This window comes from Cynara cardunculus, assembly GCF_001531365.2.
Source record: "Cynara cardunculus var. scolymus isolate 2C chromosome LG 3, CcrdV1, whole genome shotgun sequence".
NCBI lineage: Eukaryota > Viridiplantae > Streptophyta > Magnoliopsida > Asterales > Asteraceae > Cynara > Cynara cardunculus.
Window position 1 is genome coordinate 8,726,414 of NC_037530.1, and position 6,000 is coordinate 8,732,413.

Below are 6,000 nucleotides of genomic sequence, written 5' to 3' on the forward strand. Positions count from 1 at the left end.
TACAAATGAAAAAGAACACGTGATTTGACATCTTGTATCATACAAGTATAAATCTTGTGCTGTTTTTTAACTCCAGTCTCGTTAATGTTACGAAAGAAGAAGCTCGATGACAACACACTACTTTTTGAGTTTTTTCAGACTCCAAACCCGTTATACATATTTCAGGGTCAAGAGTATAGTTTAAACTCAACAAATAAACACTTCAATAATATAAAAAATATCAAATCATTTAAAAAACCTTCTAATTAAAGAATGTAAGCCTCAGTTAAATCCAGTAATATCAAGTGAAATACAGCTTCAACCAAGTGGTTCTCCCTGTTAAACAAGGTCTCGGATTCACCGTATCTCATACAATTGGATTATTTCATCATCAACACATTCGAGATTTAGAAAATCATCGTTCAAAATGAAAACAAATCAACTGAATTTCAATCAATGAAATGCTCAGAGTAAACAACAGCTCTTTCAGTCATGAATTTTCTGAAGCAGAACTGGCTTAAAGCTGTGTGTTCAATCATCATTGTAAAAACAAGTCATTGCCAAGATATATAAATCAATAAAAAATACAAGTATTTTCATGATATATAGCGGATGTTTTTAGAGGAAAAAACGGCATATAAAAGCTTAAACCTCCACGTTAACACCGCCTTAACTATTCGCCTCCATGACTAGACCTCTTTCCAATGAATTGATAAGGAAAAAAGCTTAAGGTGTGGTGAGGCAGAAAACATATAAACTAAAACCTATATTTGATGAGATGTAGCCGTCGATTTGACACAGAAACCGCCATTGAAAAAGGTACAAAAGGCTGAACTGCAACACTTGACGGCAATAAATCTAATCTAGCACGAGCATTGGGGCTTGATTCTTCATCAAATTCATTTATCAGATAAGCCCGGGGTGCCACATGCAACTTAAAACATCGATGAGTGGCAAGGAGAAGTGAGACCATTTGTGTACAAAATGAGAAGAGATTAATGGGTTTTTAATTGAAAAAATATGATTCATTGGGGTTTTTTGAGCTTTTTCCATCATTGAACTACAATCACCATTAATAAAAACCCTAACATAATGATGTGAGATAGAATTTAGTAGACAAACAGATTGAATAACCGTTCATCTGTGGAAACCATCCCTACGGTTGTCTGGCCGCTGCCTGAATTTAAGCAAAATGACGAGTTGAATACCAATCAATACTTCAATTGATAAAATAACTTACACACAGCTCAAATCAAGCTTTACATATACGCATCGTCGTTCATAGATAGAGAACCAGAGATGAAAATCTCTCTCTATCTACAATTTAATACAACAAATGCAATTAAATAAGAATATGAAGATGAAAGTGCACATATCAGTTGTAGGTTTAGAGATCTCCCAATAATTTTGAGATCTGTATAATCAATTTTTCAAAAAAAACATAATTCCATGATAAATCCATTTTCATAGAGACTAATCACTAGATCAACCAGATATATGCCCAATCTACCATGATTTATAATCCAAGCAATGCAACTATTGAGAATATCGTAAACATACTGTCGTTAACTACACGGAAGAAGAGATCTTAAACTATAATCGAAGAAAACGTCTATTAATAATGTGAGATAGAATTTAGTAGACAAACAGATCGAAAAAAACTGTTCACCTGTGGAAACCATCTCTACGGTTGTCTGGCCGCTGCCTGATTTTCAACAGAATGAAAAATTCAATACCAATCGATAATTCGATTGATAAAATAAACTTAACACAGCTAAAAATCAAGCTTTTCGTATACGCATCGTCGTTTATAAATAGAGAACCAGAGACGAAAATCCCTCTCTATCTACAAATGAATACAACAAATGCAATTAAATAAGAATATGAACATGAAAGGGCTCATATCAAGTGTAGTTTTAGAGATCTCTGTCATCGCGGGCAGTTTACGAAGGAAAAAAGAACGAAATCGCAAGGGAAATTTGAATTTCTATGCTTTCAATGAGCTATGTGATATGCCATTGGTGCCATCTATGTACCGAACTACAAAGAGGCGGCAGCTAGCTCGATGAATTTCATCTATTCTCTGTAGAGAACCCGCTAGAGTCCTCTCTCTTTATAATCACAGCCCTACCTGCTCAAAACCCTAAATTTTAATAAATACTTAACACGTAGCAAACCTTGATAGAATAGAGAAGTGAGAATATGGCCGCCTGTCACGGTGGTGCGCCTGAAAGAATCGACGGAGGCCGGTGGATTGAGAATGCGTGTCGGTTTGCTCTACCACTGGTCGTAGGTGGTATATATAGAGCATAAGCGATCTAGGGTTTCAAGCCCTATTAGGGCTTCCTGATGGATACAATACTATGTCGTTTGGAGGAAGGTGATTAGCGGAAAACTTAACGGCAAAAGCACACCGTCTAAACGGGACAGCGTTAAAGATCTATTCACCGGCATTATGTTTTAACTTAAACGGTATTTGGAGCACCTGGTAACTAAAAACCAAAATCTATAAATAAAAATATATTTCATTTCACTAAATCTAAATCTCAAGATTAATTATATTATTAAAATATTATATAATTTTATTATTTTAATGTATTTTAAAATTATTATTTTATTTTTATGAAAATAAAGAAATAATTTTTCTTTAACTTCAGTTAAGTTTTAGAGAATTATCTAAACTTGGATTTCTTTTCTTCTTGCTTTCTATATTTTATAGAACATTTTGAAGAATCTATTAAAACAAAATAGAGAATAAAATTTCTATTTTTTGTCGTTTTAGAGAATTCGTTGAAGATGCTCTTATGGCGTTTGGTTCGTCGGAATCCGCCGGAATCTGATGGAATTGGAATGGTCAATTCTGTTGACCAAATTACATTCCAATGTTTGGTTACTCATATAATTAAATTGAATTCCAAAGATTCCAAAGGATTTAACCATTCCTTAGGGAAAGTGATAGAATTAAAATCCATTCCATCACAGATTGTATAAATGACAAAAATACTCTCATTAGATTTAACCTTGGTTGTTCCACTCTATTCTTTCTACCGATGAACACCGCTTCCATCTTCTACTCGATCGAACATTGCTTCCATCTTCTTCTCAATCGAACACTCTGCATGTCAATTTCTCAAACCTGTTACTGCTTTCTGCTTTGTGCTTTTATTTTCTTCGATTTATGTTAATCGATTTCCATGAATGAACTGTTACGACTTCCTTGAAGATTAAACTTGTTACGATTTATGTTAATCGATTAAACCTAATTACGATTTATGTTAATCGATTAAACCTATTACTGATTTAATCGATTTCTGTTATGAACCTGCTTCGGTTTCTCAAACCTGTACTGCTTCCATTCGCTTACTGCTTACTGGTTTAATCGATTTCTGTTATGAACTTGTTTCGATTTCTCAAACATGTACTGCTTCCATTCAATTATTGCTTACTGATTTAATCGATTTCTATTATGAACATGTACTGCTTCCATTCGATTATTGTTAATCGATTAAACCTAGTTAGGATTTATGTCGCTTTTTGTATTGCTTCCATTCGATAACTCCTTTTTAGCTTCTTCGATTACGAATCAGACTTCCATTCGATTACGAATCAGACTTCCGTTCGATTTATGTTTTTGATGTTTATGTTGTTTCCATTTGATTTATGTGTTTGATGTGTATGTTGTTCGATTTTTGTGTTTGATGTGTATGTGGTTTCCATTCGATTTCCATTCAATTTATGTGTTCGATTTATGTTTTTAATGTTTATGTTGTTTTCCATTCGATGTGTATGTGGTTTCCATTCAAAGAAAGAGTATTTTTGTCTTTTTTTCATCACTCCATTTCAATTATGTTGCAAACCAAGCAGACATATTTCAATTCTTTAGACATATTACATTCTATTTCTGCCAACCAAATACTTGGTCAAACCTGATAACATTTCATTCCAATTCCTTCCAGATTCAAATCTCTTTGACAGATTCCATTTCTTCAAAGATCATTATGCGAAACAAACGTCCCTTTAGGCGCTTAATTTATATATTTTTATTATATACATGTTAATTTCTTCGCATTTTAAAAGAACAATCCACCAAGTGAAGAAAGCGGTTAAAAAGTTACCAATACGAAAATGATTCATAGTTCGATTGAGTCGATTAAAATTTGTATGGTTGTGAATGATGAGTGATTCAAGTTGTCATGTTAAGCGTATAAAACTCACATTCAAGTTCAATGTCAAAAGTTTGAGCTATTAACCGTTTTTCCTAATACTTCTAATAGCTTCCAAAAATGTGACCATTTATCTTAATTGATAGTTTATACGAGTTTTAAGTTACATGTTTCTGATAATTTTCATCATAGTTTTAGTTTGATCTTCTACCACATTGCATTCAGGAGCCATGGCTTGGACAGTGGGGTCTTGACCTAGTCAGACAGTCAATATTTAGGGTTGCATTTGGTACATGAGACGGGATAGGATAGGACGAGACAAAACTCAATGTCTCATGTTCGGTGCAACATGGAACAGAACAAGAACTCACTATCCCACGTTTGGTGTGAAATGAGACAGGGACAAAGTGGGACAACATGGAACAAAAGAGGTTTTTTCTTGTTCCACCAAAATAGGTGGAAGAATATGGGACAAGAATGAGATATAAACTAAAATATTACTAAATTACTTTAGTTTGATATAGAACCTTAATATAATATTTGTTTTAATGGTCATCACCACTAGTTTCGGCCGCTGTCGCCACCAACAGTCATCGGCGGCCACCTCCATCTCCACTTCCTCTTCCACTACAACAACATCCTCTATCGCCCCCCACAACCACCGTCCACCATTGTCCATCGCCACCTATACCGTAGTCGACTACCGACCACCACCGTGCATTGCCACCATCACTATCGTCGTTCGCCACCTCCAACTCTTCCTCTACTACAACAACCTCCTCCACCGTCGACCATCAACTACCACCGTCCATTGCCACTTTTACAACCACCATGGCCATCGACCACCACCACTTATTACCACCAACACTACCATCGCTGGCCACCTCCAACTCCTCCTATACCGCAACAACCTCCTCCATGACCTCCACAACCACCATCGATCATCGACCACCACTATCTATTGCCACTTCCACAACCACCATCGGCCACCGACCACCACCACCACCATCATTGGCCACCTCCAACTCCTCCTCCAATGTAACAACCTCCTTCACGACCTTCACAACCACCGTTCACTGCCACCTCACCTCCACCATAACCACCACCATCTTCATTATATCAGCCACAACTACCTCCTCCACCATTGTCAACCGCCACCACCACCACAATCCACCATCTTCACATCCTCTATAACCATTGTCGTCCACCAACCACCACTGCCTCTACATCCATAACGACCGTCGACCACCGACCACCACCACCACTATCGTCGGCTGCCACCACCACTATCGTCGGCTGCCACCACCTCTATCATAACCAAAACCACCTCACCACCACTACTACCATCAATTATATCAAATTTTTCATTCAAATCTGGTAACATTATATATGTATGTATTCATTTATATGAAAATTGTGTAGAAGTATTATAAATTAAATTATTTAATAATTTGTTTTATTTGTGTTAATTATAACTATTATATAATATTTAAAATCATTAAATAACTTTGGGGATAACATGTCTAGTTCTGTCTCGTCCAGTACTAGTCGTACCAAACACAGACATACATTTGTTCTGTCCAATCCAGTCTCGTCCGATCTTACCCTCTTGTCATGTCCAATTATTCCAATTCTGTCTTATTCAATCATATTTACTGTTAGTCCCGAAGGGTAAGGCAATAAACAGAAAGTAATTGTAGAATGGGGGGTTGAATACAATTACACAGATTTTTTCAACTTTTTAATTCTTATTGATTTATATCAAGAATTAATACACACAGAAAAACAAAAGATTGTTGCGGAAGATAGGAAAGGAAAACCTAACCTAAACAATCTTACAAAGAGAAGAACTTTCAAG

The 6,000-nt window shown here is 35.8% G+C and overlaps 1 long non-coding RNA gene and 6 other non-coding genes across 7 annotated transcripts; all 7 read right to left on the reverse strand.

Annotated features, from left to right (window-relative positions):
- Positions 1-48: 48 nt before the first annotated feature.
- On the reverse strand, positions 49-2,326 carry LOC112509810. The gene is made up of 2 exons (XR_003068866.1): positions 2,157-2,326; positions 49-1,825 (listed from the first exon to the last, which is right to left on the reverse strand). It is a non-coding gene; the product is annotated as an uncharacterized LOC112509810 (long non-coding RNA).
- On the reverse strand, positions 50-159 carry LOC112510633. Its single transcript, XR_003069011.1, has one exon. It is a non-coding gene; the product is annotated as a small nucleolar RNA snoR97 (small nucleolar RNA).
- Positions 259-375, reverse strand: LOC112510624. Its single transcript, XR_003069002.1, has one exon. It is a non-coding gene; the product is annotated as a small nucleolar RNA Z278 (small nucleolar RNA).
- Positions 438-529, reverse strand: LOC112510623. Its single transcript, XR_003069001.1, has one exon. It is a non-coding gene; the product is annotated as a small nucleolar RNA Z223 (small nucleolar RNA).
- On the reverse strand, positions 756-913 carry LOC112510635. Its single transcript, XR_003069013.1, has one exon. It is a non-coding gene; the product is annotated as a small nucleolar RNA snoR134 (small nucleolar RNA).
- LOC112510637 lies at positions 1,073-1,202 on the reverse strand. The gene has a single exon (XR_003069015.1). It is a non-coding gene; the product is annotated as a small nucleolar RNA snoR143 (small nucleolar RNA).
- Positions 1,599-1,747, reverse strand: LOC112510636. The gene has a single exon (XR_003069014.1). It is a non-coding gene; the product is annotated as a small nucleolar RNA snoR143 (small nucleolar RNA).
- Positions 2,327-6,000: the final 3,674 nt, after the last annotated feature.